The 20,639-nt window shown below is 36.1% G+C and overlaps 1 long non-coding RNA gene across 1 annotated transcript; it reads right to left on the bottom strand.

Moving 5' to 3' along the window:
• Positions 1–222: 222 nt before the first annotated feature.
• Positions 223–20,209, bottom strand: LOC121388786. The gene is made up of 3 exons (XR_005960009.1): positions 20,091–20,209; positions 3,126–3,176; positions 223–906 (listed from the first exon to the last, which is right to left on the bottom strand). It is a non-coding gene; the product is annotated as an uncharacterized LOC121388786 (long non-coding RNA).
• Positions 20,210–20,639: the final 430 nt, after the last annotated feature.

Genomic DNA, 20,639 nt, shown 5'->3' with positions numbered 1-20,639 from the left:
TAAAACATTTCTTTCCTTTGACTTATTTCAATGTATGTGATGAGGAGCGAGAGTGATTGCTCACCATAAATGACGAGGTCTGAGGACACTTACATCATCCCACATGTGTACCTGTTACCACCGGTTATGATTGCAATTGTTTCTTTCAACTTACAATAAAACATGTACAAATGAATGCAAAATAAAACATGAAAGAAAAACAAAAAAACACATACATACAGCTAAACCAATTATTTATTTAATGAAATTCTCTAGTTCATCCGGCATACAATGAGGTCTCACATTACAAATGAATTTTAACAAAACGTGATTACACACAGAATAAAGAAATGCAATTAGCTAGGTAGATTTCGTTGCAATATGTCTGTCATTGTCTGTCCCAAGGCCCCATTCTCTGCTGGGGCATTATTATTTTTATCTAAAGCAATGAAACAGTGAACAATTTTGCTCATTAATATCCGCAGCACTAATTTGCATGGTTGCCATGACGATCTGGCATGTCTAATCATGGTGAGGACGGCCGGATATGAAAGCTGCAACATCATTCATAGAAGGTGAAAATCAATTAATCACAACCATAATTAATAATCTAGCCACTAATGATCACTGATGTTTATTGATTATGTCATAGACCTTTTTTTCTTTCTTTTTTTGCCTTCAGTTTTTTCTCCTGAATCTAGCCATTATATGCATGCAGTTAATTGCGGGATTATCAATAAAATCAGATGTATTTCAGCTCGGTTTCGCTGATCTAGGCATTCATTAATTTTTAATTGATTCTTCTCTGTTCAAGGAATATCTATCTAATGACAGCGTTGAAGACAACAAACTCGCTGATATCCACACCACTCTCTTTGTTTTCTTTTCAACATCTCATGGACGTCATATGAATCGAGCTTTCTTCTACTGAAATATATTCGTTATCAATTTCAATTACCTTTTTTCCCCCCTATCTCCCTTCATAAAAGAAAGCTTTTCTATTATTACTTTTGACATTTTTTTTATCAGCTTATTTCACTTTAAAAATAGTTTTTGTATATCTTAGTTGGTAAACTGAATGTCAGCTAGTAATTATTAATACATATGTCATATTTAATGGAATAAGAAAGAAAGTAGAATGACACCCCAGCACATTGTTAATCAAAAGATACAGGTATTACAGGTAAGGTAATCATGATACCACATAAACTTCTGTTTTTTTCATAGACATTTATTTCACAAAAAAACATTTGATATATTTACAGCTAGCTAGTAAGCTGAATTTCAGGGCTCTACATTATGGCTTGCCCGTGCCAAGTAGTTTTAGGTGTAGGGCAGGATCTAGCCATGGGACAATATTTCAAAATCTTAGGTAACCCGAATACAATTTATGTGATTTTTGCATAGGCAACCAAATTGAACATCTTTTGGCAGACCCGTTTTCTGACTAGGTTTTTCCAATCTCAGCCAGTGTCCCATGACTGTTACATCAAAGGTCATGGCATGTGCTGTCCTGTGTGAAAAAGTGTATATAAATGATCCCTTGCTGCTATTAGAAAAATATAGCAGATTTCCTCTGAGACTATTGTCAAAATTACCAAATGTTTGATATCCAGCAGCATTGTTAGTAAATGTGATCTAGTGGTGTTAAAACAAAACTTCTTTTTTTTTGGGGGGGGGGGGGGGGGGGGGGAGGGGGTAGGACAAGTAAGTTGTTCCAATAACTTGTCTGGACAAATCAACTGAAAATTACAACATACTGACAATATGTTAAACAATATGTTGGAGTGTTATTAAACAATATTCTGGAGTTGTTAAACAATATGTTGGGTGTTGTTTAACAATTTCTGGAGTTGTTACACAATGTGTTAGGGAGTTGTTAAACAATGTTCTAGAGTTGTTAAACAATGTGTTAGTGTGTTGTTAAACAATGTGTTAGTGTTGTTAAACAATGTGTTAATGTGTTGTTAAACAATGTATTGAGGTGTTAAACAATGTGTTAGGGTGTTAACCAATGTTCTGGAGTTGTTAAACAATGTGTTGGGGTGTTGTTAAACAATGTGTTGTGTGTAGTTAAACAATGTGTTGGGGTGTAGTTAAACAATGTGTTTGGGTGTTGTTAAACAATGTGTTGGGGTGTTGGTGTTGTTAAACAATGTGTTGGGGTGTTGTTAAACAATGTGTTGGGGTGTCGTTAAACAATGTGTTTGGGTGTTGTTAAACAATGTGTTGTGTGTAGTTAAACAATGTGTTGGGGTGTAGTTAAACAATGTGTTTGGGTGTTGTTAAACAATGTGTTGGGGTGTTGGTGTTGTTAAACAATGTGTTGGGGTGTTGTTAAACAATGTGTTGGGGTGTCATTAAACAATGTGTTGGGGTGTTGTTAAACAATGTGTTAGTGTGTAGTTAAACAATGTGTTGGGGTGTTAAACAACATGTTAGGGTGTTATTAAACAATGTGTTATGGTGTTGTTAACCAATGTTCTGTAGTTGTTAAACAATGTGTTGGGGTTGTTGTTAAACAATCATCCCCTTGTAAAAACATGTTGACTCTTGCAGGATCATTTTGTCCAAAGGAGTCCGATCTCCCGCACCTACGTCTACAGAAAGTGATTGCATTAGGACATAATTTATTGATCACAAAACAGCGATGTGATTATCAACAAGATTTTATAACCAGATGAGGATTTGGTTTCCATTACTTTTTAACCATCACAATGGCATGCCAGAATAAAAATCAATGTGAAGCCAATTTGTTACCGAGACTCCCCCAATCTCATGTGACCTGAAAATTCCATGGTCATATGATCAACAGTCATCATTTAATTGGTCTGTTTTTAATACAAGAGCATCAAACAGTTCACAATATTATATCCAGTTTCTCAGGGATGCAGAATAATATTATATATGTATCAAAACTTCCATGACAATTAAGTGTTATGTATATTGTTATATAAATAACAGACATTATTTAATTTATATACACCACGACCTTTAATATACTAGTAATGTGAGACTAGTTGGGACAGGGACCGACATAAGTAACTTACATGTAGTTGAAGAGAGTTTACAGGCTATTGTGCTTTACAGAGGTTCTGGTTTTGAGAGGTTTCACTGTAAAAGTAGATAAAGAGCAAACATCTTACCTGTTTAGTAAATCACTGGGAAACAGCAGTAAAAGAAGCACGCAACAGCACCTGTCAAAATTAAAAGATATAAAAGTAAAAAATTTTTTTTAAAAAAAGCAAACATTTTTAAAAAGATTTATTTAATTTTTGTTTGTTGCTGTGAATGACAGACAGATTTTGGATAGTTGCACAACTAATTGGATCCGTTAGTACCCACATGGCTAAAAATATCTTGATTTATATGAAAGTGATGCATCCCACTAGAAAGTGACATGTCCCACTGTAGGTGGTCATGACATCACTCACTAGCATTGGGGTCAGCTCTATGTTCCCTCAGCGTTGGGTCAGCTCTATGTTCCCTCAGCGTTAGGGCAGCTCTATGTTCCCTCAGCGTTAGGGCAGCTCTATGTTCCCTCAGCGTTAGGGCAGCTCTATGTTCCCTCAGCATTAGGGCAGCTCTATGTTCCCTTCGGGTTAGGGTTAGCTGAGGGAACATAGACATGATGCCCTAGCATTAGATTAGAAAATTTACATCGTCAATTTTCATTCCTTTCAATAATTTCACTGGGAAACATTGTGTTTTGTATGTATGATAGTATGAATGAATGAATGAATGAATGAATGAATGAATGAATGAATGTTCAATGACACCCCAGCACATCTGCTATTGGGTGTCAAACAAAGGTAAGGTATGTATGTTTGTATTTCAGGGAACATTTTGTTTTCAAAATCTCGATTATTGATATTTCTAATCAATTGAAAATTGATTAACAACTACTGTTTAATGTTTTAAAATTGTGTAGCGATCTCTGAAACATGTGTAGCGAATCGCGACAATACTGAAAATGTTTCCTCTGTTTGTGAGTGTGAGTTTGTGAGTGTGAGTGTGAGTGTGAGTGTGAGTGTGAGTGTGAGTGTGAGTGTGAGTGTGAGTGTGTGTGTGTGTGTGTGTGTGTGTGTGTGTGTGTGTGTGTGTGTGAGATATTAACATAAAGTTTGCTGTGTTACCCTCAATAAATAAAGCATTCATTATTATTATTACAGTGTTTAAAAACTGATTATCAAGTATTATTTGGGCTAAAATATTCAGGGTATATATATATATATATATATATATATATAAATTGTAGCTGGCCCAGTGTGTGCAACCCACAGACTGAGCAATTTCATTGATATATTGTTGAAACCATTTTTATTAAAAGTAACCAGTTATACAAGACACTATGGATTTCATCAACAACCTGCCAGAAAAGACAACGGAAGAAAGCGTACTGGTAACATTTGATGTAACAAAACTATATTCTAGCATACCACATGACCTTGGAATCACCGCAGTGTCATACTGGTTAACCAAATATCCCGAACTTTTGCCAGAACGAATTTCGAAGTCTTTAATTGTAGAAAGCATAAAATATATATTGGAAAACAATATATTTTACTTTGATGGGAAACATTACAAACAAATTAAAGGGACGGCAATGGGTACCAAAATGGCACCAAGCTATGCCACACTGACTTTAGGTTACCTAGAACAAATATTAGAAACTAAAATTACAAATATATTTGGATCAGACTTTCAGCTATATTTCAAGAAGAACTGGAAACGTTTTCTTGATCATTGTTTCATACTGTGGCCTTTGTCCAAACACTGTTTGGAATTATTTCATGAGTTACTTAACACACTGAATAGTAACATAAACTTTACTATGGAAACAGACGCAAAGAAAATTCCTTTTCTAGACACTTTAGTAATCAAGTGTCGACGCATAATAGAAACTGATATATTTTACAAACCAACTGATAGCAAACAGTACTTTTCTTTCTCATCCTGTCATCCGAGTCATACGAGAAGAAGTATACCATACAACCTAGCACGGCGTATCTGTATGATTGTGTCAAATATACAAACACGTGATCAACGTCTCCGGGAACTCAACATGTATCTTAAAACACGAGGTTATCCAAAACAGCTAATATCAGATAGTATCGAAAAGGCAGTAGTATTAGATAGAAAATATCTTTTAAAACCAAAACAAATCGTTTCAGCGAAAAGGCCGCTGGCATTTGTATCCACCCATAACCCGCAGAACCCCGATATATATAAAAAGATCTTGTCAGAATTGCACATTTTAAAACAAAATGAAAAAATGTCATCCATACTAGACTCTATTTCAATTATAAATAGTAAGAGACAAAGCAAAAACTTGAAACAGATACTGACAAAAGCACGATTTGAATCTACAACAGTAGAACATAAATGCAGTGTCAAAAAGTGTAACGAAGTAACTGTGGTACATGCCAACATATTTTAGAAGGCACACATATAGAATTCAACCACAAAGGTTTATTTTGGGTACACAGGGATATGGATTGTTCGGTTAACAATGTTATTTACGTAATTACATGCCAAGGTTGCAAAGAACAATACATTGGTCATACCACTCAGCTGAGAGCCAGAGTACGCGTACACAAACAGCAAATAAAACAACCTGAAACAAGATGCATACCCTTGAGTTCACATTTAAATATATGTGCGGCACAAAAAGATATTAAATTCACCATTTTCCCATTTTATCACATAGATACCAATGATGAAATGAAAAGAAAGACAAAGGAAATGTATTTTATTAGAAAGTTTTGTCCACTTCTTAATGCTCTTCGTTAGATAAAAGCAACAATGACGTAATTAAATCAATCCCCTTCTACTGCAGTAACGTCATAATATGTATGATGTCATATTAGCAGTTATTTAGTTCCTTTCTGAAGATAAGTAAAGACTGAAACATGTAAAAGGATAATTATTTCTTTAAATTGTTTTTTAAAATACATATATACTGTACACTTGTTTTCTTTTATCATTATATATATATATATATATATATATATATATATATATATATATATATATATATATATATATATATATATATATTTAAATACAATTGCACAGAGTGCAGACTGCTTCTACAGCCACTGATTGGCTGGCTTAAAAAAGACAACGTTTGATTGGTTGCTCGCTATGGCTGAGACTTCACTTTTATTCATATAATGTTTCCATTCATGAGTCAGAATACACACACGTTATACGATCTACAAAGATTTACAGGAACATTTTGATTTGTTTCACGAAAAGGAATGGTATATTTGCATTCATAAGTAACAGCTTTAACAAAAAAAAATTTAAACATTAGTTTTTAATACAATCACAGTTGTATTGTTTTATATTGTAAATATTTGGCTGTAAAAGAAATGCCATTATAGCATATCATTCTATTATGTCATGTATTTACATTTAAGGTTATGTGACGTAATGGCTATGGGATTGTTATATTAAAAAACAACTACAGTTAAAACAGACAATGGGTATAATGATTTCCCTAGAAATTTGGCAAGGCATGGTAGACCAAACACTTTTGGGGCATTTTTACCATTTTCGGGGCACTTGTTTTTCATTAAAAATACATAAAAATTAATTGAAATAAACATTAATGTAATTTATGTGTTTGCTTTAATAAATGAATGGCAAAAGATATAAAAGGTATATTTTATTAAGGCGTATCATAAAATATTGTTTGTTTCCGGTTACCCGACCAACCCTAATTTGAACCTGCCGACCCTAAAACTTTTTTTGTATATCCAAAAATGTTTTTTTTAATATAACAACGATTTCCACGAAAACATTTCAAAACTATCACAAGCACTAATTTGGTGTCATTTAGGGAATAACCCTACTGTATTTTCCGATTTGCGGACGTATATCGGTGGTTTTACTGTCGCAAATTTAGTTTTATTGGCGACCCGTTAGCCACGAAATGTTTTCTTCTAACAATTGATTGATGGAGTTACTTCCCTTCAAATTGAAGTTCGGTTACTTTCGTGAGATATCGGGCGAAGAGTCAGAAAATTGTTTTCAGTAAAATATGCGATCTTTTCCGATTTACTCCACATCTAGCGTAGCGAGGTGTTCCGATTAATAATAATAATAATAATAATAATAACTATATTTAATTATTTACTCCAGCGACAAACTGGCCGTGTAGAAATTTAGTGACCTTCTGATAAACTAGGGGAGGGAATGTTTACCAATACTGATGGAGTTTACTGCCAAATCAAATGATTAAATATGTCAGTAAGATCTCTATGCGTTTCGTGTGTTTGTGTTTGACGTCCAATAGCCGATGATATTAAAGATAAAAATCAATGTGCTCTAGTGATGTCAATAAATAAAACAAACTTTACTTTTCAACATTCGTTTGAGCATTCTGAGCAGTTGTACTGCATTTCTATTCATTGGACCAATTGATTCCTTCAAACCAAGTGTGTACTTTAATACTGGATGCATACAGAATAAAACTAACATTGCAAATTATAAAATTGGTAAGTCTACCATTTGTTAGATACACTAGGAAAGATAATATTCATAACATTTTTTTTAAATGTTATTGTTGGACAGATAAATATAGAACCCTTCTTTTCAGTTTTCATTAAAAGAAATTGTTATAACTTATTTACTGGTTTCTATCCAGTTAAGGTTCAACCAAGTCTGTCCTGGACCAGTACAGAAGTTAAGTGTTAGTATGAGAGTAAACCTTCTGCCTATTATTAAACAGCAAGGGATCTTTTGTATGTACTCTCCCACAGATAGGTTAGCACCATGTTGCCCTCAAAATCAAAATGCATTGCCTTTTATAAATTTATAAGTTGCCCATGTAAAAAGAAGCCTTTAAACACACCTATGTGGATAGTACTACATATTTCCTTTTTTTAATTAATAGATATAGAAAATAAAATGGCCATAAGGTTTTTGTCCTTTTGAAGATTGTATAATGGAGAAAAAAAGCCCTTATATTTAAAACTGCACATAAAATATGTCCCCAAAACGTCACTTTACCATGCCTTACTTCATTTCTAGGGAAAACACTATGATGAATGGTATTGTCGGTTTGCATAATGCATTTCTATACATGCAAAGGTTATTTTGGATACCGGCAGTCAACACCTTTATTTAATATCCATAAATAAAATTATTTTCCAAAATAAAATGTTTTTCCTACCTACCTACCCTATATTTTTCCAGCATGTAATAGGAAACAAGTACAATTTTTTTTCCGGCCTAATTAATACCTTTTTGGTTGTTTTAAAAAGGCAATTTTAGAATTAATTAGTGAAAAAGGCTTGTTTAATCTCAGGGCAGCATGGTGCTGATTAAGGCAAGATGGTGCTAGAATATTGAGGCATGGTGCTGTACCATGCTAAAACAAGCTAGGGAAAAAACTATGGGTAATAAAGTTTGTTTTGTTTAATGACACCACTAGAGCACATTGATTTCATTAATCATCGGCTATTGGATGTGAAACATAGGGTAATTCTGACATAGTCGTAGACAGGAAACCTGATACATTTTTCTATTAGTAGCAAGAGGTCTTTTATAAGCCCCATCCCTCAGGATAGCACATACCACAGCCTTTAACATACCAGTTGTGGTGCACTGGCTGGAACGAGAAATAGCCCAATGGGCCCACTAACGGGTATCAATCACAGACCAACTGCGCATCAAGCGAGTGCTTTTGTCACAGGGCTCCGTCCCACCCCCACAATGGGTAATAAAGACAATAACCAACTGCCTACCAAGAGTTATGAATCATATATCCCTCGTGAAATAATAACTGTACAACAGTATTTCAGTAAGGAGGATAGATTGTTATTTATGCTTTAATTAAAAGTTCATAGGATATATTCAAAAGACTGTTTTGATTATGTTGCCATTCCCAAATAGAATTTACCTCCTTATAATAATTTTTTTATCAGGAAAAAATAAGCATTGGTTTATAAAACTAGGTTTGAGCAACTATAAACAATTCAAACTGCAGCTATTAGGTACTTACCATATGGTTAATTCAAAATTTGGTGCCAAAGTTAGTCTGTTTTTGTCTAATGACACCACTACAGAATATTGATTAATTAATCACCGGCTATTGGATATCAAACATTTGGTAATTTTGACATATAGTCTTAGAAAGGAAACCCACTATATTTGTCCATTATTAGCAAGGGGTCTTTTATATGCACCATCCCACAGACAGGAAAGCATATACCACAGCCTTTGTTGTGGAGCACTTGCTGGAACAAGAAATAGCCCAATGGATCCACCGACAGCGATCGATCCCAGACAGACCACACATATGATGAACGCTTTACCACTGGGCTATATCCGGTCCCCAACATTTGGTCAAGTGAAAATGACAGGAAACCTACCATAATCACAAAGGCTAATTCTACTAAAAAAAAGCAGCAAGGGATTTTCTTTTATATATACATTACTCCCAATTTGCTCCCATGTGTAGAACAATGCAAACCACAGCCTTTGGTGTACCAATTTTCGGGAAAACCCCCACCACTAGAGCACATTGATTAATTAATCATCGGCTATTGGATGTCAAACATTTGGTAATTCTGACACGTAGTCATTAGAGGAAACCCGCTACATTTTTCCTAATACAACAAGCGATCTTTTATATGCACTTTACCACAAACAGGAAAGCACATACCACAGCCTTTGACCAGTTGTGGAATAATGGTTATGATGGGGAACCAGAGTCTATGGATGGGGGTTGATTGCATTTGAAGCAAGCACACTCTGTCACTGAGATGCAGCCCTCCAACCAAATGAATCGACGTATTTCACATGACTAAGTGATAATTTACTTGTTGCAGTTGGCTCATTAAAAATGTGAATTCTTCAATTTGCTTTTTGGTGAATGTAGTATGAAATACATTTAGTAAATTCTATTTAGTATTTATAAATACTATTTAGTTATCTGGCAAAGAATAGCTCCAATGTCAATCTAGACTCATTGGAGCAGAACATCCTGAATGAACTGAAAGAAGAAATTACCAGCCTCGGTGATGTAGTGTATAAGCTATCAGACTTAAGACTGTAAGGTATTGGGTTCACATCTCGGTGCTGGCACCTACACAGAGCGAGTTTTAAAAACTCAATGGACCACTACACTGACTTTACTTTCACTAACCATTAACACGCTAACAACTAATCAACTATCCTGGACAGACAGCCCAGATGGCAGGTTTGCACCCAGGACAGCATGTTTGAACCTTAATAAGCATGAAGATAAGTATAAATAAAAGAATGAATGAAACAAAAATTCAAGTCATTTTTCCATCACGTGGCCAAGTGATAATCTTCTACTAGTTTGCACTTGGCTCATTAAAAATGTGAATTCTTCAATTTGCTTTTTGGTGAATGTTTTATGCATTATCTTTTGTAGGATAAATGAATGAATGAATGAATGAATGAATGAATGAATGAATGAATGAATGAATGAATGAATGAATGAAGAGAAATCAAGTAATTTTTACATCACGTGACCAAGTGATAATCTTCTACTAGTTTGCACTTGGCCAATTTAAAAATGTAAATTCTTCACTCTGCTTTTTGGTGAATATATTATGCAATATCTTTTGCAGTAAAATTCAACCAAACCATAAATGAGCAGCTTGATAAAGGACAACTTAAACCAGTACGCTCCTACGCAAAGCTAGCACACCAGGGAGTAGTGCATCCCAAACATGTTCAGTATTAAAAAATGCACGGCGCAATGATGCTATTAATGCCACATAACTGTGTTAATCCTACCATCCCATATTTATGCAAATGAATGCTGGGCAAAATATTCGTTTATGGGGAATTGTTGAGAGAAATCAATATTAATTCAAGATGCAGATATCTGGTGGTCTGGTCACTTTGTGGAATTGTTCCACTTGTCACCCGAGTTGTCTGCGTTCTTTGGCTACGACAATTACTGAGCGGCTTATGAAGTTTCATACCTCAAAAATGTCTATGAATAAAAGATCTCAACAGCCCTCCATTCATGTAAATCAAAGTAGTGCTCACTAGTTGCATAATGTCTCAGTAGGCAGGACCAGTTTTCCTCAAACGGAATCTCTTTTGACTTCTGCCAAGTTCTTCAAAATCTCTTTAACTTAATTTGTTTTTGTTGTTATAATTTCTTCTTTCTTTTTCATTTTCCTTTAATATATATATATATATATATATTATAAGTTGTAGAAGCATCACGAGGGGTTTATGGATTTTTATACCCTCTGGGTATACAAGCCCATAAACCAGTCCATAAACCCCTATTGTCCATACAGAGGGTATACAAGTCCATAAACCCCTATTGTCCATACAGAGGGTATACAAGTCCATAAACCCCTATTGTCCATACAGAGGGTATAAAAGTCCATAAAACCCTATTGTCCATACAGAGGGTATAAAAGTATATAAAACCCTATTATCCATACAGAGGGTATAATAAAAGTCCATAAATCCCTATTGTCCATACAAAGGGTATAATAAAAGTCCATAAACCCCTAGTGATGCTTCTACAATGAATCTATCTTGCTTGTTTAATTACAAGATTTTCTTCAAACACATCCAGGTGCAATAATAATGTTCAAACAAAAAATATGTACCCAGTTTAGTGTTATTATTGTAAAGAGATGTAAAGTGACGCCATTGGAATACTGATGTCATTCAAATTAAAAATTAGCTGTATTGTTACAATGCTTTGCCACCTTAAAATGCTCAAAGAGATGGACTATAAACTACATCTACTTGTGACTAGCATTATGGACTGACACTCTTCTAGACAGTAAGGGAGAGGGAGAGGAGAGAGGAAGTAGGATGGAAGGGATGAGAGAGATGGGGGAATGCCTAGATTCGTCCTACTAGACAGCAACCACAAACACCTTCCCACTGACAGGACAGGAAAGAGAAGACAGGTAATGGGAGAGAAAGTAGGATGGAAGGGATGAGAGGGATGGAATTCCTAGATTCTTTCTACTGGACAGAAATCACAAACACCTTCCTACAGGACAGGAAAGACAGGTAATAGGAGAGAAAGTAGGATGGAAGGGAGGAGGGGGATGGGGGAATGCCTAGGTTCTAACTACTGGACAGAAATCACAAACACCTTCCTACAGGACAGGAAAGGGAAGACGGGTAATGGGAGAGAAAGTAGGATGGAAGGAATGAGAGGGATGGGGGAATTCCTAGATTCTTCCTACTGGACAGCAACCACAAACACCTTCCCACTGACAGGACAGGAAAGGGAAAAGGGGTAAGGACGGGTAATGGGAGAGATGATGGGATGCCTAGGTTTCTTCTACTGGACAGAAATCACAAACACCTTCCCACTGACAGGACAGGAAAAAGGGGTAAGAATGGGTAATGGGAGAGAAAGCAGGATGGGGGTGCGGAGATGGGAGAGATGATCGGATGCTTAGGTTTCTTCTACTGGATAGAAATCACAAACACCTTCCCACTGACAGGACAGGAAAGGGAAGACGGGTAATGGGAGAGAAAGTAGGATGGAAGGGATGAGAGGGATGGGGGAATTCCTAGGTTCTTCCTATTGGACAGAAATCACAAACACCTTCCTACAGGACAGGAAAGGGAAGACGGGTAATGGGAGAGAAAGTAGGATGGAAGGGATGAGAGGGATAGGGGAATTCCTAGATTCTTCCTATTGGACAGAAATCACAAACACCTTCCCACTGACAGGACAGGAAAGGGAAGACGGGTAATGGGAGAGAAAGTAGGATGGACGGAGAGGGATGGGGGAATTCCTAGGTTCTTCCTATTGGACAGAAATCACAAACACCTTCCTACAGGACAGGAAAGGGAAGACGGGTAATGGGAGAGAAAGTAGGATGGAAGGGATGAGAGGGATAGGGGAATTCCTAGATTCTTCCTATTGGACAGAAATCACAAACACCTTCCCACTGACAGGACAGGAAAGGGAAGACGGGTAATGGGAGAGAAAGTAGGATGGAAGGGATGAGAGGGATGGGGGAATTCCTAGGTTCTTCCTATTGGACAGAAATCACAAACACCTTCCTACAGGACAGGAAAGGGAAGACGGGTAATGGGAGAGAAAGTAGGATGGAAGGGATGAGAGGGATAGGGGAATTCCTAGATTCTTCCTATTGGACAGAAATCACAAACACCTTCCTACAGGACAGGAAAGGGAAGACGGGTAATGGGAGAGAAAGTAGGATGGAAGGGAGAGGGATAGGGGAATTCCTAGATTCTTCCTACAGGACAGAAATCACAAACACCTTCCCACTGACAGGACAGGAAAGGGAAGACGGGTAATGGGAGAGAAAGTAGGATGGGGAGGGGGGGGGGGGAGATGAGGGAATTCTTAGGTTCCTCCTACTGGACAAAAATCACAAACACCTTCCTACAGGACAGGAAAGGGAAGACGTGTAATGGGAGAGAAAGTAGGATGGAAGGGATGAGAGGGATGGAGGAATGCCTAGATTCGTCCTACTGGACAGCAACCACCAACACCTTCCCACTGACAGGACAGGAAAGGGAAAAGGGGTAAGGACGGGTAATGGGAGAGAAAGCAGGATGGGGTTGCGGAGATGGGAGAGATGATGGGATGCCTAGGTTCCTCCTAATGAACAGACATCACAGACCTCTTGTATGCACATTCCCACAGACAGGACAGCAGTATGGCCTTTGGTGTGTTAGCTACGATGGGGAAGGGTGGGTGGGTGGGTGGGGGGTTAGAGATAAGGTCAATCAATTCTCTGATATATATTTTCCCATTCCAACAAGTGTCCCATGTTTGGCATATCAAAGGTAGGTCATGGTATGTGCTGTCCTGTCTGTTAGAAAGTGCATATGCAGGTATCAAGTGCTAATGAAAAAATATAGCAGGTTTCCTTTTAAGACTCCGATATATGTGTCAGAATTTCCAACAGTGAATAATTAATTAATGTATGTGCTCTAGTGGTGCCGTTAAACAAAACAAAGTTTACTTTAATATGTCCTTGTACATATAAATTCATCAGCAGTAGGGGCGTGACGTAGCCCAGTGGTAAAGCACTCGCTTGATGCACTGTCGGTTTGGGATCAATCCCCATCAGTGGGCCCATTGGGCTATTTCTTACTGCAGCCAGTGCACCACGACTGGTACATCAAAGGCTGTGGTATGTGCTATCCTGTCTATGGGATGGTGCATATAAAAGATCCCTTGCTGCTAATCAGAAAGAGTAGTCTATGAAGTTTCCTTTCTCAATATCTATGTCGTCCTTAACCATATGTCCGACGCCATATAACCATAAATAAAATGTGTGGAGTGTGTCGTTAAATAAAACATTTCCTTTCATAAGTAGCAAGTTACATTCCAGTAACAGACCAAACATGTCAAATTCAAGTTAAACAGCTTACCTATACTCATGCTATGTAGATTTTTTCCACACACAACACAGGTAAAAGGTGAATAAAATAAAATCGAATCACATATATGACAAAGGTGACGTGCAGCTAAAGCTTAACCACTACATTCAATTTTTGACACAATATAATTTATAAACTGAAATTTGGTTATTAAATGACATTGATTTATTAATCATCGACTATTGGATCTAAAACATTTGACAGCCAGCGGAAACCCACTACATTTTTTCCATCAGCAGCAAGGGATCTTTTATAAAATTAAACTTTGCTTTGTTTAACGACACCACTAGAGCACACTGATTTGTTAAATCATCAGCTATTGGATATCAAGCATTTGGTAATTTTGACATGTAGTCTTGGAAGAAATCTGCTACATTTTTCCATTAGTAGCAAGAAATCTTTTATATGCACCATCCCACAGACAGGATAGCACCAACTCCTGCAATTAAGAAAATATCCACGGCAAAAAAACATGCCTTTAAAAAAAAGACCTAATATAGTACACAGCAAAAAAAGTGCCGTGGAGAATGAAACAGCCTTTGATATACCAGTCATGGGAATCTTTTATATGCACCATCCCACAGAGAGGATAGCACATACCACAGCCTTTGATATACCAGTCGTGGGAATCTTTTATATGCAGCATCCCAGACAGGATAGCACATACCACAGCCTTTGATATACCAGTCCAGAGGTTATATACGATCCTTTGACCCAAGCACCTCAGGTGAGAGTACTCTACCTGCTCTGCGTGGGATGCAGCCTACTCGTAAAGCACTCGCTTGATGCATGGTCAGTTTGGGATCAGTCCCCGTCAGTGGGCCCACTGGACTATTTCTCGTTCCACCTGGTGCACCACGACTGGTATATCAAAGGCCATGGTATGTGCTATCCTGTCTGTGAGATGGTGCATATAAAAGAAACCTTGCTGCTAATCAAAAAGAGTGGCAACAGCGGGTTTCCTCTCTCAATATCTGTGTGGTCCTTAATCACATGTCAGACGCCATATAACCATAAATAAAATGTGTTGAGTGTATTGTTAAATAAAACATTTCCTTCTACCTACCGTATATACTATATTTATAAATACCACAATACCTCAATCTCAAAATTAATGAATGAAAAGTGGAATAAAGTTGCCCAGTTTACATGCAACAGAAACCATCGTCAACTACTCTAGTTAAAGACAAAAACTCACTCTGATTTCAGTGACAAGCCACACACTAGCGGCATGTTAATACCTGGCACACTGATGCTGGTTCATTACATCATTTACTAGCTACGTTTTATGTCACATATCTCACATATTTAATTTTCTATTGAAGTACAGTGGAACCCCTGTAAATTAGACTAACTAAGGAAAAAGTCTGGATTTAAAGAGGTATTTGGTTTATAAATGTTATGTTCTGTACCGATATTTAAAAGAGGAGCCATGGAAAATGTCCACTTTTGAGAGAATTCTGGTTTACAAAGGGTCTGGTTTTGAGGAGTTTCATTGTATATGTTTACATACCTGGAAGTTATGACATAGGTATACATCATATTAAAAAATATATATTTAATGACACCACTAGAGCATACTGATTTATTAATCATCGGCTGCTGAATGTCAAACATTTGGTGATTTTTGTTCATAGTCTTCGAGAGAAAACCTGCTCAATTTTTAATTAGTAGCAAGGGATCTTTTATATACATGATTCACAGACAGAACAGGACATACCACAGCCTTTGATATGCCACTCATGGTGCACTGGCTGGAATTAAACAGCCCAATGGGATCAATCCTAGATGGAACACACATCAGAAAACCTGCTACATTTTTCATTAGTAGCAATGAATCTTTTATATGCACCATCCCACAGGCAGGATAGCACATACCAACGCCTTTGATATATCAGCCGTTGTGCACTGGCTGGAACGAGAAATAAACCAATGTGCCCACTTTATGGGGAACATGCATCAGGCAAGCAGTTAACCACTGGGCTACATCCCACCCATTTTAATGGATAAGTTAACCTTGTAACCCATCGCACCTCAAACAAGCACTACCACTGAACTACATTGCCCCCATTCCCCACCCCCCACCAACTCGCTACTAAACAAACTGATCTTCCCGTGTTAAACAAAAAGTTTGTTTTGTTTAACGACACCACTAGAGCACATTGATTTATTAATCATCGGCTATTGGATGTCAAACATTTGGTAATTTTGACATATAGTCTAAGAGAGGAAACCCGCTACGTTTTTCCATTAATAGTAAGGAGTCTTTTATATGTACCATCCCACAGACAGGATAACACATACCACAACCTTTGATATACCAGTCGTGGTGCACAGGCTGGAACAAGAAATAACCCAATGGGCCCACTGATGGGGATGGATCCCAAACCGACCGTACATCATTGCCGTGTTACATCACATGATAAGAGGTGAGAAAATGATGGAGTTACAGGCCATCTATAAAATTAATAAAGCATTGTTATGTTATTAATTAATAATGTACGTGGAGACTTGATTAAACTAAGCTGTACTCATTATGGGACACCACAGCTTGTTAGTAACATTAGGGACAGTTTCCACATGCAAGTGCAGTTTTTGTGCACATCGTGAAATGCAGAATGAGAAAACAAATATGCAAGCATTTTATTAGAGTTGGCAGTGTTCGAAGTAAGCATTTGTCCTGAAAGGTGAAAATCAGCTCGGACAAGCAAAATGTGCCTTGGTGGTTGTCCAGTGGACAAGTAAAAATGTTCAATGCAGTTTTATTTTAAGCAATCAAAAACATCATCCTTGTACTTGAATAAAACATACTATTTATTTGGACAAGTGAATATATTGATGGACAAGTAGATTTCTAGATGTACTTGTAAAATATTCTACTTATTTCTTTCACTAGTTGGGTACCATGGGGCAAAACGTACCATGGTATATTATGTGGGTTTTTTTTAATAATACCACAATTTGTAGTGCGATATACCACATTAAATAGTTACATTATCATACTAATCACTACAATTCAGTGATACCATAATTTCTTAACATACAATGTCAAGCCTTTAACTACCTATCCTTATACTTACCAGTGGTGTCAATAATAATAAATCACACTACAAATTTAGCAATGTTTCATTCTGTGCTTCGATCTGCTAAGCCCAGATTTTGGGTGGGAAGTGCAAGATTAAGAGATGGGGAGTCCCAAAATATCTAGTTTATCATACAGGTATGTATAATTTTAACGATTCTGGCGAAATCTTTAAAAATTCCCCAAATTCAATCCCTTAGGCATGGTACTGACCAAAAATGGTTTTCAAGGGGAAATTGTGCCAGTGGTCCAGGTATTTCCTGTAGGTAACCCTACTGAATATGGAATGATTTAAAAAGTATGGGGAGTGTAATTTTGATATTTAAACACCCATTACTGTTACTAATTACTGTATGAAAACTTGCTACCTTGAATGAAAATGTTTGGCCCATAGGTCAAATATTGTTGAAATAGCAACTGTTTCAAAATTGTAAGTTACAAAATGTGACGTCTGATAGAAGAGCAATAAGTGCAATGAGTGTTGCATTGTTTTACTTACAATTTTGAACTGGTTGCTGTTTTTACAATATTTGACCCGTGGGCATAAAGTTTTCAGTGAATGTAGCAAATATCCATGTAGTAATGGGTGTGAAATATCAAAGTTACAGTCCCCATACTTTTTCTCTTCTGTTTTTTTTTTTTACAGAATTCCATATTCAGCAGTGTTGTCATTTATTTTGGACCACCTGATTTAAAGAGACATACCCTAGTTTTTAAACACTAAGACATATTGTTTTACTATTAGAGCCGTTTTTAATAATTGAAATCATACTTTACTTAGATTTTATTGTTTACATTATCCATTTCCGTACATTCGAAGTGTTTCTGGTCATCCTGATATTTTTAATATCACAAAATGCATTTCTCATATTTTTAAAAATACACGTGCGTTTGAGAAGTAACAGCTATGGAGTCCAGTTTTAATCTATTTTAGAGGGTATTTCACCATTTCAAAGTCACAGACTCATGTTTCACTCAATTGTAACTTTATCCAAATGTGTTACAGGTTTGTAGATTAACTAAACTTAGTGTTAATTGTCAAAGGTTGAAACTAGGGTATGTCCCTTTAACATATTTTACCAGGTGTAATAAATGTTGTATATAACACTCAAAATGTAAATATGCATGGCACTTGTATCGTACAAAATTGCATATTATACTTAAAATGTAAATACAAATATCATAAGAAATATTTTACTTCACTTAATTAAAGCAGTAGGTTTGTGGGGTTGTAATTTTTTTTAGATATATAGTAATATTATTTAACATAGGAAGAGAAACTGATAGATGGCGTTAATAACTTAGAAAATTTAATAATGTTACACAAATATATCTATAGATTTGTAGATTTGTAGATATGATGGCAAATTGAAAACATCATGGTATAGATTACAGCAATGACTCTGGTATTATAACAGAACACAAATAGATCACATTGGATTTTGATGATATTAATTCACATTAGCTGAGCACAAGACAATATTAAAATCAATGAAAACACAAACTGATGCCAATCTTGAAACCGTTATTAAGCTTCAAGCCAGCCATTTTGTGCTTAGTGTATCTAATGAGACAAAAATAAAAAAAAGAGAAAGAAAACATGCAAATGAATCGAAACAGTTAAATGCTACCATTCACCATGGCAACAGACAATTATGGACTAAGCAAAATTAATAATTAAACCATCTGGTACACAGCTGAAGTAATTAAATCACATTTATAGTGAACCAAATGCAATATCCTTATTACAACACATTTTGTTTTCCATGTAGAGATCTACAGGTATTATGGGAGAACATGTATAAAGATAAATTATATCACAGACTATAATCTCCACCGAACCCATTTTACTGATTATGTCAGTGGAAGTGTGCATGCTAAGTGTACATAAAATTAAAACAATTAATGCTTGTTTGAATGAGTCAGAGAGAGACAGACAGAGAGAGAGAGAGAGAGAGAGAGAGAGAGAGAGAGAGAGAGAGAGAGAGAGAGAGAGAGAGAGAGAGATATAGAGAGAGAGAGAGACAGTGAAAAGGACAGAGATAGAGGCAGACAATGAGATGAACAGAGAAAAAGATATATTAAGACAGAGAGAGAGAGAGAGAGAGAGAGAGAGAGAGAGAGAGAGAGAGAGAGAGAGAGAGAGAGAGAGAGAGACAGAGGTATACTGAGATACAAAGACTGAGAAAAAGTGAAAGAAAGAAAGAGAGAAGGGAGAGGGAGAGATAGAGGGAGAATGAACCTACTGCCACCACAGACTCCACAGCAAGGGATCTTTTATCGACAGGATAGTACATACCATGGCCATTGATGTACTTGTCAATAGGTACTGGTTTGAGCCAATCGAGGACGACCGATCCTAAAATCTAAGGCATGTGCTCAACACTAAGCTAAATCCTGCCCCGATATTTATAAATCATCTAAAAACTGGAGAAGCTAAAGTCCGTCCCATTCTCCTATAGAAATGTTTTTTTTGTAAATAATTTCGGTTTGGTTTGATATAAGAAGAAAAGTAAAGTGTTTTGAAAATAACAAAAAACCTACCATTTTTGTGTGCAATTAAAAAAATATTGTTTAGAAATAAATAATTCTGTAATACAAACTATAATAGTAAGAAAACGATGCTTACAGGATTATGGCTACCATTTTTTTCCAAGTTGCACCCTCTGCCTAGAAATGTTTTGCATCTGCATCTGTACATTGGCATTCATATAACCATTTGTGTTCAGCAATCCCTCCAATAAAGTACATATTTGTGAATATTTCTGAAAAGGATTTTAATATTAATATCCCAACAATTATGATTAAATCTTAATAAATGAATTAATTTAGATGCAATACGTAGGTGGTAATTGGACATAAAAAAAATAATAATAAACAACTGGCCAAAAATTATGATTGTATCTTATTAATTTAGATGTAATATGTAGATATCAATAGGTCATGCACAAAAAAAGAGTAGCCCATATAGATCTTATTAATTTGCACGTATTTTAATATTATGTATGTATTAAAGGCATTTTCTCACCGTTTCAAAATGTTATATTTTTATTACATACATATAGCTATGAAAAATATAGAGAATAATACATAAGTGGCCGTTAGATACCATTTATCTCACGAGTTGTTTTAAAATGTTTTTAAACAACGAGTTGTGAGATAAATGGTATCTAATGGA

This window comes from Gigantopelta aegis, chromosome 14 (genome assembly GCF_016097555.1).
Source record: "Gigantopelta aegis isolate Gae_Host chromosome 14, Gae_host_genome, whole genome shotgun sequence".
NCBI classification, from domain to species: Eukaryota; Metazoa; Mollusca; class Gastropoda; order Neomphalida; family Peltospiridae; genus Gigantopelta; species Gigantopelta aegis.
This window is presented reverse-complemented; position numbering and strand designations above follow the sequence as displayed.